The following is a 13,939-nucleotide window of genomic DNA, read 5'->3' as shown; positions in this document are numbered from 1 at the left end:
TTTTTCTTCACTTTAGTTACAAAAGTGGATATTTCTCCCTTCTATTCTTTCTTAGTAAAGATTTTTGATGACTGCATAGCAGACCATAGGTACCATTTAGGTGTAACTATCCCTTATTTTTAAATATTTAGGTTATTGGCAATTTTTCACCTATTTTCCTGTACCACTGCCGGTGTCAACATTTGGATGGTATCTGGATTTAAGAAATATCACTTTAGTTACATAACAAGGGCTGAATGTGAAAAGAGGTTAAGTTAACGGCAAGGTGAGAGGCTATTATGATGCTCCAAGCAAAAATAATGAGATAGACCTCAATCAAAAAGCATTAACAATAGAAATGAACAGAGAATGGATTTGAAAGTCCATAATCTACATGTAAGGGTTTGTCATCTGATTAACATAACATGCAGAGAAGTAATTCTTTTTTAAAATAAGTATTTATTAAACTCCTATAGTGTAGGAGTATCAAAGAATAATTATTGAGAAAAAATTAGAATTAAAAAAACACCATGCATTTCCACTTTTCTCGCTCTATGTGTGTACACATTTATGTGTAGGATCAGGTTTCCAATTGCTTTTAAGTGATTTAGAGTATTTTCTTTAATCAGAGGAAAAACAATTCCATGTTCCAGTTTTACAACTGCAAAAGCAGAGCCAGAAAGAATCACAGTTGTCAGCAAAATCTTGACTCTGTTATTGAATATCTGGTGGGGCTATAGTGGGAAATTAACATACTAAGCAAGAAACTCTCCATGATCAAGTTTACTTCAATTTTTAAAAAGAATCTGTATCTACTGGGGCATTCTGCCAAAAAAGCAAATGCTTTACGCATTTGACTCCTTGTCATTTTATGTGGCTATTCTTCAATATAAACTTAGAGATGTCCGCATTTCAAAATCTGCCAACTATTGGAACCTGGGTCAAACAAAACACTTCTACTCTCTGTGACAAGTTAAAATTTATCAACAAAAAAAAATCTTATTCGGTAAAGCTGAGATCACATAAAAATGTTTACAATGAACCAGTTTATTTCCCCAAAAAACATTTTTTAAAAGATATACCCATTCCACATTATTAAGCTTCAGACGACAAATGCAAGGTTTTATTATGATTAAACTTTTAGACACCTGAAGCAGACATATCCAAAGACTTTCTCTGGGTTTAAAGTCTGACATACTTCAATTGATGAAAAACTCAGAAGCATATCTTGCTTTCCTCTGAGGTAATATTCCTTTTTATTCATCTACATTATTAAAAAAAAAAAAAAAACTAGGTAGGTCTAATTTATCACTTTTGATGATTCAAAGCATCTGTATCCACTCAAAAAATTTTTACTCTGAAAAATATCCAAGGTTTTTGGTTTTTGTTGTTCGGTCGCTTAGTTGTGTCTGACTCAGCAACCCCATGGACTGCAGCACACCAGGCTTCCCTGTCCTTCACTATCTCCTGGAGTTTGGTCAAACTCATGTCCATTGAGTTGATGATGCCATCCAACCATCTCATCCTCTGTTGTCCCCTTCTCCTCCTGCCTTCAATTTTTCCCAGCAACAGGGTCTTTTTCAATGTGTCAGCTCTTCTCATCAGGTGGCCAAAGTATTGGAGCTATAGCATCAGTTCTTCCAATGAATATTTCAGGGTTGATTTCCTTTGGGATTGACTGCTTTGATCTCATTGCAGGCCAAGGGACTCTCAAGAGTCTTCGCCAACACCACAGTTCAAAAGCGTCAATTCTTTGGCTCTCAGTCTTCTTCATAGTCCAACACTCACATCCATACATGACTACTGGAAAAACCAGTTTTGACTAGTTTTATCAGCAAATTAATGTCTCTGCTTTTTAATATGCTGTCTAGGTTTGTCATAGCTTTTCTTCAAAGAAGCAAGTATCTTTTAATTTCATGGCTGCAGTCTCTGTCCACAGTGATTTTGGAGCCCAAGAAAATAAAAGTCTTTCATTGTTTCCATTGTTTCCCCATCTATATGCCATGAACTGACTGGACTGGATGCCATGATCTTACTTTTTTGAACGCTGAGTTTTAAGCCAGCTTTTTTACTCTCCTCTTTCACCTTCAAGAAGCTTTAAGTTCATTTTATTTATACTAATAGGTTTATTGATTTTTAATGATCTTAAAAAAACTCTCCTTTAAAAGACATTCTATTTACACTTCCAAACCACTTTCTCAAACAACAGATTACAAAAACAAAGCAAAATAATGTTAGATTCTTACTTATACTGTACCTCATGTATATGTAACTCCACACAGTCCTAAGAGAGTAAAATAAACATCTGGGTCTAGCTACTTGGCAATTTGTAATACTACTTTGCTATTCCAAAGTAAGTATGTAAAGTTATAACTACAACATAATTCAGAATGAAAATTCAATGAACTTCAAGTAATTAACACAGAAAAATCAGAATATACTTTGACATAAAAACTAAAACATATCTTACTTCATAAGTTACTGGATTATTACATTATACTCCATCTTCACAATTAAATAATTCTGGGCCATATCCCAGAATCTAATCAGATTAGTTTAAATTGGGGTAAAAATTATTACAAATTTATCTTTTATTAATAATCTAAAATATCTCAGTACATGCTAAAAAGCATATGCCTCTATACCATAACTTCACCTACTGACATATAGTTAAGGAATAGCAACAGCAACTATTACCATTACGGAAGTTTCTCTAAAGATAAATCTCATCATACGGGGAGGTGAGGAGAGTATAGGAAAAAACAGAAAAAGCCCACAACAAATTATACAAGAGCTATGAGACAGTATTTTATGATCTAACATACACATAATTGAAATCACACAAACAGAAGAGAGAGAGAACAGGTCAAAAAAGAAAAAAAGGTAATGACTGAGAATTTTCCAAACTAAAAGATATAAACCACAGAACCAAGAAGCTCAAATAAAACCAAAGAGACACAGCATTCTCAAAAGGAAAGATACATTATATTCAAAGTCAGAGAAAAATCTTAAAAAGCAAACCAAAAAAAGTAAAGGTACATTATATTCAAAGTCAGAGAAAAATCTTAAAAAGCAAACCAAAAAAAGAGAACATTTAATATACAGAGAATCAAAGAAGTCACAATAGAATGACATCTTGTTTTTCTTTTTGGCTGTACCATGCAGCCTGTGGGATCTGTTCCCCAACCAGGGATCGAACCTAGGCTCTGGCAGTGAAAGCAACAAATCCTACCCACTTGAGTGCAAGGGAATTCCCTAGAGTGACATCTTTTAAGTACTAAAAGAAAAAAAGGCAATCTACAATTTCATACTCAGCAAAACATATTTTATTAAAATGAAGGAAAATAAAAGAGAAAAATATTTTCTCTTTCAGAAAATAAACTGAGTAATTCACTACCACTAGATTTGCCCTATAGTAAATTATAAAGGAAGTTTTTCAGGCAGATGGAACATGACAGCAACAAAAGCTTTTATCCACACAAAGAAATCAACAACACTAGAAAAGACATAAATGAAAGTAAATATAAAACCTCATTTATTTCTTATTTGTAATTTCTCTAAAAGATAACTGTCTGAAGCAAAAATAGATGTACTGAGTCTGATACCATGTTTTCAGTTCAGTTCAGTTGCTCAGTTGTGTCCAACTCTTTGCAACCCCATGGATTGCAGCATGCCAAACCTCCCTGTCCATCACCAACTCCTGGAGTTTACTCAAACTCATGTCCATTGAGTCGGTGATGCCATCTAACCATCTCATCCTCTGTTGTTCCCTTCTCCTCCTGCCTCAATCTTGCCCAGCATCAGGATCTTTTCCAATGCGACAGTTCTTCACGTCAGGTGGCCAAAGATTTGGAGTTTCAGCTTCAACATCAGTCCTTCCAATGAACACCCAGGACTGATCTCCTTTAGGATGGACTAACTGGATCTCCTTGCAGCCCAAAGGACTCTCAAAAGTTTTTTCCAACACCACAGCTCAAAAGCATCAATTCTTCAGCACTCAGCTTCTTTATAGTCCAACTCTCACATCCATACATGACTACTGGAAAAACCAGAGCCTTGACTAGATGAAACTTTGTTAGCAAAGCAATGTCTCTGCTTTTTAATATGCTGTCTAGGTTGGTCATAACTTTCACATGTATAAAAGTGTCATATGTCTGCCCGACAACAAATGCACAAAGAATAAGCAGGAAGAATTTGGAGTAAATAGTTTTAAAATTCTTATAGTATGCTGCTGCTAAGTCACTTCAGTCGTGTCTGACCCTGTGCGACCCCAGAGACGGCAGCCCACCAGGCTCCTCCATCCCTGGGATTCTCCAGGCAAGAACACTGGAGCGGGTTGCCATTTCCTTCCCCAGTGCATGAAAGTGAAAAGGGAAAGGGAAGTCGCTCAGTCGTGTCTGACTCTTCGCAACCCCATGGACTATAGCCTACCAGGCTCCTCTGTCCATGGGATTTTCCATGCAAGAGTACTGGAGTGGGTTGCCATTGCCTTCTCCTCTTATAGTGTGTGTGTGTGTGTGTGTGTGTGTGTGTGTGTGTGTGTAATTACATACTATTATATAATGGAAGACTTGCTTGGTTACAAATGTATATTACAAACCCTAAGACTACCACTAAATTAATTTCAAAAAGAGGTACAAATAAATAACCCAACAACAGCAGATAAATATCAAAATTAAATAACATGTCACCTGGTATCAAAATCAGTGTTTCTTAGGACACAAAAAGAAGTAAGATCAAGAAGCATGAGAGCTGAAACAGTAGCTCGGCCTGCTTTGTCTTTTAATACTAAACTGATAGAAAAGTCAAAAAGCATTAACCAACACAAACATACCAAGGTGAAAGCAGCTATTGGGAATAATAGATGGGAATAATAAAAAAATATCCAGGTAATCCAAAAGAGGAAAAACACAAAAAACAGAATAACAGAAAACAGCTGGCAGAGTGGTAGATTTTAGTTCAATCATATTATCAATTACATTAAATATATAACTTAAACACATCAATTAAAAGAGACTGTCAGATTAGATAAACAAGTAAGTCCAGCTGTACACTGTCTAACTTCTCAGGTAGCACTAGGGGTAAAGAACCTGACTGCCAATGCGGGAGACATGAGAGACATGAGTTAACTCCCTGGGTTGGAAAGATCCCCTGGAGGAGGGCACAGCAACTCACTCCAGTATTCTTGCCTGGAGAATCCCATGGACAGAGGGGCCTGTGGGCGATACTCCATAGGGTTACAAAGAATCGGAAACAACTGAATCAACTCAGCAGGCACACATATACTGTCTGTAAGAAACCCATTTTAAAAACAAAAGCGTAAGTAGGTTGAAAGCAAAAGGATGGGAAAAGCTATATTAGGAGACAATTCTCCATGGGTCTCTGTTATGGTATCTGTCTTTGAATCTACCACAGGTTGTAACTGACCTGCAACCACCTTCCACCTGTGGTTCCTCCTTAATAGTAGTCAATAAAGTGGAGAGTCAGAAATCTACTATCTATAGCCAGCATTTATGAAACTTATGACAAATTAACTTGTTACCTTTCAAGAAGACAAAATCTCAGGCACTTTACAATCCTTAACATGATATACCTTGTTAAAAAACAATCAAAAGAAAGCTGGAGTGGCTATATTAATAAACAGACGAGGAAGACTTAGAGAATAAGAAACATTACCAGGGATTAATAAGTCCTTTCACCAAGAAAACATAGTAATTCTAAATATACAAGGACATAATACAAACTTCAAAATACATGAAGCAAAAACTGATAGACCTGAAAGAGAAACAAGCAAATCCACAAGATGGAGACTGTAACACTCCTCTCAGTATTTGAAAGATCAAGCAGATGATAAACATATGGAAAAATTCAACCTTACTACTGAGAGAAAATATACAAACTCACAATGAAAGAGATCATTTACACCTGTAAGAATTTATTTAAAACTTGGGAAGTTTGACAGATGTGAATACTGGTGAAGATGAGGGACATCAGAAACTCTAGTAACTGCTAGTGGGCAAACTGATAGAACCACTCTGGAAAACAACTGGGCATTACCTAATAAAACAGAGAATGTGCACATTCTACCACAGCAATTCCACCCTTAGTATAAATTCTTATACATATGCACTAGAAGACATGCTAAATTCTTATACACATGCACTAGAAGGCATGTACAACAGTTTTCATAATGGCATTGCTAATAACTGAGGATTAATAAAACCAGGACACAACTCAGATGTGCAAAGATTAAGAAAATGAATAAATCTGATATATTCATATAACAATACTATACAGCAGTAAAAATGAATGAATTACAGCTGTAAAATACAACACAGATGACTCCTTAGAACATAATGTTGGCTTGGTGGTGGTCACAGAAGAACAGATACACATAAGTAACTCTAAAAAGATAAAAGCCAAATAATATATTGTTTACAGATGTTTACAAATGAGGTAAAACTTTAAAGAAAAACAAGGAAAAGATAAGACAGATAGGAGAGGAGAAGGCAATCAGAGACTTCAAAGATATTTGTAACGTTCTATTTCTTATTCTGAGTTGTAAAAAGATTTTTTAATTTACTTATTTTAATTGGAGGCTAATTACTTTACAATATTGTGCTGGTTTTTGCCATACACTGACATGAATCAGCCACGGGTGTACATGTGTCCCCCATCCCGAGCCCCTCCCACCGCCCTCCCCATCCCATCCCTCTGGGCTGTCCCAGTGCACTGGCTTTGAGTGCCCTGTTTCATGCGTCGAACTTGGACTGCTCTTCTATTTCACATATGGTAATATACATTTTCAATGCTATTCTCTCAAATCATCATCCCACCCTTGCCTTCTCCCACAGAGTCCAAAAGTCTGTTTTTTATATCTGTGTCTCTTTTATATTCCTTAATCTATACATATTATAGATATTATTTTGTTATATATTTATAATTAAAATTCTTATTAAGAATAAGTAATAAATATAGATTCACTTAGCAAATGTTGAAAACAAAAAAGCGTTAAACAAAATCACGAAATAAAGGACAACACCCCTGATATTCCTCAACATTGAGAGGTACATGACCCAAAGAGGCCACTCTAGATACCAGTTATACTTGGCAGGATATAAAACATGAAACAATATGCCAGCAAGGCAGTATCAGGTAGTTACTCTTCAGCAGGAGTTTTCATACCAATTAAGGGAGTTTTCCCTTTGGCCTTCCAGGTGGCAGGTTAAGTAAAAGGAATGAAATCACAAAGGCTGCTGCAGTATTCAACTTAGCTTGGAAATACTGAATAGTAATCACCGTCTTCATCTACAGACAAGATTCCCAGACTCACGATAAACTTGCTCAACTATAAGAGTTATCGTACCCAGGGAAGCCCAAAGCAGTTGTCTCCCACTGCTATTAATATTTACAGTTTATTCACAGTCCTCCCAGTCCATATGTACTTTACCAACCATGATTCATTCTTACTAAAAGCAATGGTAGTCGGTTACACAACTGACATTCTATTTCTATCATTTCCAGGTGAATAAAGCTAGAGAGTTAACCCAAGACCAAAACGGTCCAAAAAAAAGAAAAGCTATCAATTCTTTACTCACACTAAGTGAGGAGATTATATTTAGAATGGTACTAAGCTAAACAGCTATTAATATATTTCACTGAATCCAAAATACCAAAGATTTTAAGACACCATTAATTTTTATGCAACTAAGAACGAACATTCTTCCAATTAAACATGGTGCACCACTGATTCGTAGCTTCCCTGATTCTTTACCAAATGAAAGAATCTGAATGCGGGAGACCTGGGTTCAATAACCTGGGTTGGGAAGATCCCCCGGAGGAGTGCAAGGCAAACCACTCCAGTATTCTTGCCTGGAGAATCCCCATGGACAGAGGAACCTGGAGGGCTACAGTCCAGGGGATCGCAGAGAGTAGGACAGGACTGAGTGACTAAGCCCAGCACAGTTGGTGGCTCAGATGGTGAAGAATCTGCCTGCAGTGCAGGAGACCTGGGTTCGATCCCTCGGTCAGGAAGATCCCCTGGAGAAGAAAATGACAACCCACTCCAGTATTCTCGCCTGGAGAATTCTATGGACAGGGGAGCCTGGTGGGTTACAGTCCACGGGGTCGCAAAGAGCTGGACACGACTGAGCGACTAACACTTTGACTTTCTTTAACCACTGATTGTAAGCTACATCCCCTATTGAGCTATAAAAATGGGGAGGGGGAGATAAACATCTTAGAATCAATTGAATACAAAATAACTCTTCCAGTTTTCCACTAAAATATTTAAGATATGCTGCGCTATTCTTCCCCTTGGAGACAAAATCCACTCAAAGAGAAACTGGCCCCCTACTAAAAACTTTCTAAGATGTGTTGGGTTGTATTTTCTCACTCAGTACCAAGGTTATATTTTCTCACTCAATACCTCTCTTTCTTCATCTATTCTAAAAACACAACTCTCACTATCAACAAAACTGCAGAACAGCCCTCTTCATTCTGGATGTTAAATGAGCTTCCATCACTGATAAAAATCATCAGAAGTTATAAGGGCTTTCATAACCTGGAGACTTTCATATAATGCTCTGGAGTAAAGACAGAAAGACACACACACAGACAGAAAGCACCGCAAGTTATCCCAGAGTAAGTCTGCTCCCACATGTCAGAGATTGTGCAGTCAGAATGGGGGAAAATAAACCTCAGTCCAGTAGGGGCACACAAAATGAATGTTTTCATCTAAGTGGGTTGTACTCAACTACTAGCTCTGTATAACTGGGAGGGCAATTCTATCAGTTTATAAGCAAAAGTGAAGACAATCAATTGGACTTCCCATACTCTGTCAACTTGCAAACAACAGGACCAGATAAACAGTCTCTTGTTAACAGATGGATAAACTTGGGGCTTACACAAACATTAAGCACATCTTCTTAAACTGCTGAAGAAATGAATCTGTAATGAAAAATGGTACCTGAAAATGTATTTAAGGCAACCAAAATCAATCAATCAATCAGTCAAACCTGGAGCTCAAAAATGGGTATAAGTAGTATGGGATAAATAGATCAGCGGTGGTGTCACGCTTCGCTCAGTTGCTCAGTCATGTGGTGCTCCACACCAAATTAATACATGGAGGTCAGTTTAAATTGCTCTATTTAAATTTAATACACATGCTAAAGATTTTTTAAAGATACACAGTTTAAAACATTCAACATTTACAAGATAGTCTTAACAATTGGGAAGCTGACAGTACAAAAATCTAAAATAAGATAAACTCCTTGTATTACATAAAAGAAAATATTTTTTATTTTTTCCCCAATTTTTTAATTAAAGCTACAAATCTGTATATGTTTTTTAAAATGCTTACTGCATCATGCTTTTTAATAAAACACATAAAACAGAGTCTGTGCTGCAAAAAACAGAAACCAGAGTTTAGACTGATTTAAAAAAATATCTATAGTGTTACTTAAATTCAGTCTATGAAGGAACTGTTTGTTATGAGTTTGTAACAAGCCAAGTATCAAACTAGAAACTCTTACAGTAGTTTGAGAGGGGAATTCTATACCTGTTTAATAATCATTAAAAAGGGGAGTTTGTATTTTGCTTGTTGGGTTTTCTTTCTCATTTCATTTTTCTAGTACTTTTAGTGTATTTTAAATAAGTATCAGAAAAAAGGTGATTCTTCAGCATAATTAGTTTGAAAAGTAGTTATACAAGACATATCAGTTATAAAGCTTTATGTGCCAAATAACACATCAAAATGTACAAAAGTTAAAACAGAGATAAAGAAAAAAACAAAGAACAAAATAAAGTGGGAAAGTTTCATGACCTATTAGATTAAAAATAAGTAGAAAATGAAAATCAATTATGAAACATCACATTTTCTTCAGGAAGTCATCTATTATAAGATGTACCATCAGTTTAATACCAGCTCTTCAGGGGAAAAAAAAACCTGTGTTAAATGTACACAGTGTGAGATGTATTAACCTCAGAAATACTAGAATTTTAAAAAAAGAATTAATCAAGGAAATAATAGTAGGGCAACGATCTGGTGTCAAATAAATAGAAAACTTTGTCAACGAAACATTTACAAAGATACTGAAAATATTATATACCCTAAAGAATACCTCAACAACTTTGAAAAATTAAAAAGTATCTAAAGCATGGCAAAAACTGGTTTCCTACCATTTCCCACTATAAATTACTTAAGGATTCCTGTTTGCTTTGCTTTTTTGATGCTCTTGGGTAAAACTATCATGAAGAAGGTTTGCCAATTTTAAAAACTTTTAAAAACTACATTAAATGACTTAAAACATGCTAATCTCTTCAACCTTGCAGTTTTCTAATTCACTTTTATATAGAACTCAAGGGAAGAAGTCAAAGTATTCCATAATGTCAGATGCTGCACAGATCATAGATGCCTCTGCTATTCTCTTCCTAGCTCCTTAAAACCTTGTTAAAAATATAGGATATTATTAGGATATGGGTAGCATTATTTTGCCTTCTCAAAAAAGGTCACAGTCTGTTTGTCTTTCTTCTTTGTGGCCCACTGGAAAAGTGCTGGCCTAATGTAGCCACCCTCATATAGCTACACGGTTGATTAAGTAAAAGCCGGCTAAAGAGATAAAGGGTTATATGAGAGCATTACTTGAAACACTACCACTATATATGTGTGTGTATATACTGCACATATTACACACACAAAAACATACACACTGTACTAGACAAGACTCAAAGCAACATTATTAACAATAAGTAATAACACAAATGTATTGTCTACCTATGCTATACACTCAATCAGCTAAAAATTACCCTCCAAAGAATGATCCTACTTCTTAGATTGGTCTGTCAAAAGCAGTGGTTCTCATGATAGAACCAAACTTAGAAGAGAAAGAAGTGTACTGAACATAGGATCCTTCTGAAACTGTTCATTTTAAGTCAGAGTTTTGAAAGCTAAGTTCTAGAAGTTTTCTTCCATTCCCATACCTAAAACTTAAACCAAGATTAAACTAAATTTTTCTAAAAGCCTCATTTACGATACAAACTTTTTTTTTCAAACTTTTTTATAAAATGAAAAAATATTCAAATAAAACATAATTTACCATAAGAACAAACAAACTAGAAAAAATATTTGTAACTCAATTCACAGATAGGGACCAATTTTCCTAATATATGAAGAGCTCCTTGGAATCAACAATCAAAAGACCAAGACTCACAATAGAAAAGTGGGTAAGAGATAATCCAGTAGTACCCTGAAAAGGAAATACAAATGGTTCTCAAATATATGGAAGGACACTCAATCTCACTTATAATAAAAGAATGCAAATTAAAACTACACTGAGATCCATATGTTTTATCTATTAAACTGATAAAGATCAAAATATCTGAGACCATAACCTTGGTGAAAATATGGAAAAAGTCTCAGTATTGCTGGTGGGAAACCATAACACAGAAAGCACCTCTGTATTATAGTTTTTCTTACTGGGACTATCTTTCTAAAACATTTTCAAAAATGTAGTACACAAGATATATTCAGTATGGTGTGAGCTGTTGGTCATTAAAAAAAACAACTGTAATTATCTGCTTTTATAGAATATTGTTTGTAAAATGAAACAGACAGGTAGAAAAGTTTATGAAACTTGGATGATGAAGTAGCAGTATTGACAACAGTACTGCTCCACCTGAGCTCACCTCATGACAGCTTATTGTGCACTTAGTGGGGGTTCAATTAAATTTTCTGGGTGAATGGGACCAAGAATGATGCTGAGGGATGGTCAGAATGGTGTAAAACAAGTGAGAAAAAGAAATTAACTGAATTTATCTGAATTGGTAAATTAATTGTTTAAACACTATACTTTTTCAAGAACAAGGCGCTGTACACTGACAAATGTTTCCTGAAACATGAGTCAGCAAGCAACAGAGGTACAGCATACTTTAGCAGTAACGGTCCCCTAATGAGCCACACAGTCAGGGAACTCCTCCCACACCAACTCTGGGCCTGGCTACAGAATTCGAAGGCTAGCTGCTGGAAACACATAGGTCTCCCCCCTCACCCTAGCACCAATATCCAGACTATGAGTGATGCCATTCTAGGCCAAATAGCTTCCAGATGACCACTCGGCTGACCCAGCCACATAAGCAAGCCCAGTCAGAAGCAGGAGTGGAATTGCTGAACTGAGCCCATGCCAGAATTATGGGCTAACAAATGGCTATTGTTTTATACAGTAAATTTTGGGGGAGGTTTGTTATATAAAAATTGATACCAGTGGGGAGGTGAATAGGATTGATGGTCAAGGAAAATTTTTGTTTTACCTGTTTTCTGTTTTTTAAATTTCACAAGAACATATTCATATACTATTTGTTTAATTAACTTATAAAAATATTTTTGTATCAGACTGATATTATAGTAAAGCCCTACTATCACCTTACAAACACATATACATAAAAACAAAATAATTCAGTCCAAATGGGAAAAAGAATTTGAAAGGAGACATTAATATTGCTCAGGAAAAACAGGGTCAGTACAACGTTGCAGGGTATATTTATTACAAAAAAAAAAATCAGTGAATAAGAATACATTCACGATCAATGTCTTAATAATGGTTACTATCAGATTCTGGAAGTATTAGGAGACATACATCTCAGATTTTGCTTCCCTGCTTCTTCTGTTTATGCAGCTAATGATGTAGTACATATTCCCTCATTTTAGTTCTCACATGCTATGAAGTAAACATAAGCTGAATAACTTTAGGCAAAAGTTAGTTAACCTCTGCATGCCTCATTTCCTCAACTGTAAAATGGGGATAAAAGTACTTGTTTTATAGAGTTGTGAAAATTAAAACACTTAGAATAAGGCACACAGTAAGGGCTCAATAAATGATCTATAACCTCTGTTAGTAAAATGATGTAACTTGGCTTTGACTAACTTGGCTTCTATTTTATAACCACTAAACATCATCAACCAAAGTGTGATACATCAAAATTAATTTGAAAAATCTTCCTAAAGACTTCATTAAACAAAAAAAAAGACAATCTTATTAAAAAGCAAAACAGGGTGGGATGTTTCAAGAGAACAGCACTGAAACATGTATATTATCTAGGGTGAAACAGATCACCAGCCCAGGTTGGGTGCATGAGACAAGTGCTCGGGCCTGGTGCACTGGGAAGACCCAGAGGGATCGGGTGGAGAGGGAGGTGGGAGGGGGGACTGGGATGGGGAATACATGTAAATCCATGGCTAATTCATTTCAATGTATGACAAAAACTACTGTAATGATGTAAAGTAATTAGCCTCCAACTAATAAAAATAAATGAAAAAAAAAAAAAGCAAAACAAAACCTGGGAATATATATATATATATTTTTTTTAATGGAAGAAAACTGAAACTCCAAATAGTAACAAATTCATTTGGTCCACATTTCACAATTCTAAATGGGTTTAAAAACCAAAGGTTTCAATTTGTGTGTGTGTTACAAATTCAGAAAAGGCAAAAAAAAGGGAGCAATAGTTCCTCCTGTCACCTTTGCAATGACCTCTGGCACAGACACCTTCAACTCACTCTACTACCATTTAAAACCAAAAAAAAAAAAAACTTTAGAAAATAAGGCTCTTTTCCCAAGAAATACACTTAACTTAAACTGCAATACTGGAAAACTGTAGTTAGTCCTTGACCAATGGCTTAACACTGCCCTTTTCCAGGGCAAGATCAGGCCTGGATAGTTAACTGTCTATATATGTATACATCAACAATTTTAAAAAGAAAAATCAAGCCTGGGTAGGGTACTTTAAAAAAAAAAAAGACGATTTTTCAAGTTTTAAACTGGTCATTACCTAGACTTTAGACATGTGAATCAGTGACCAACTGGAAAAAGCCTTATACCACATGTTAGATATTTTAGTTTGTCCTATTGTGAGGAATTAATAAATGCTACAAAACTTCCATTTTTCATTCCAATTCAACTCAATT

General features: G+C 35.5%; 1 protein-coding gene across 3 annotated transcripts in view; it reads right to left on the bottom strand.

Annotated features, from left to right (window-relative positions):
- REV3L (REV3 like, DNA directed polymerase zeta catalytic subunit) overlaps window positions 1-13,939 on the bottom strand; it is a 176,210-nt gene that overhangs the window by 151,380 nt on the left and 10,891 nt on the right. The gene's annotated exons all lie outside the window — the stretch shown is intronic.

Source organism: Odocoileus virginianus, chromosome 19, assembly GCF_023699985.2.
Source record: "Odocoileus virginianus isolate 20LAN1187 ecotype Illinois chromosome 19, Ovbor_1.2, whole genome shotgun sequence".
Lineage (NCBI taxonomy): Eukaryota > Metazoa > Chordata > Mammalia > Artiodactyla > Cervidae > Odocoileus > Odocoileus virginianus.
This window is presented reverse-complemented; position numbering and strand designations above follow the sequence as displayed.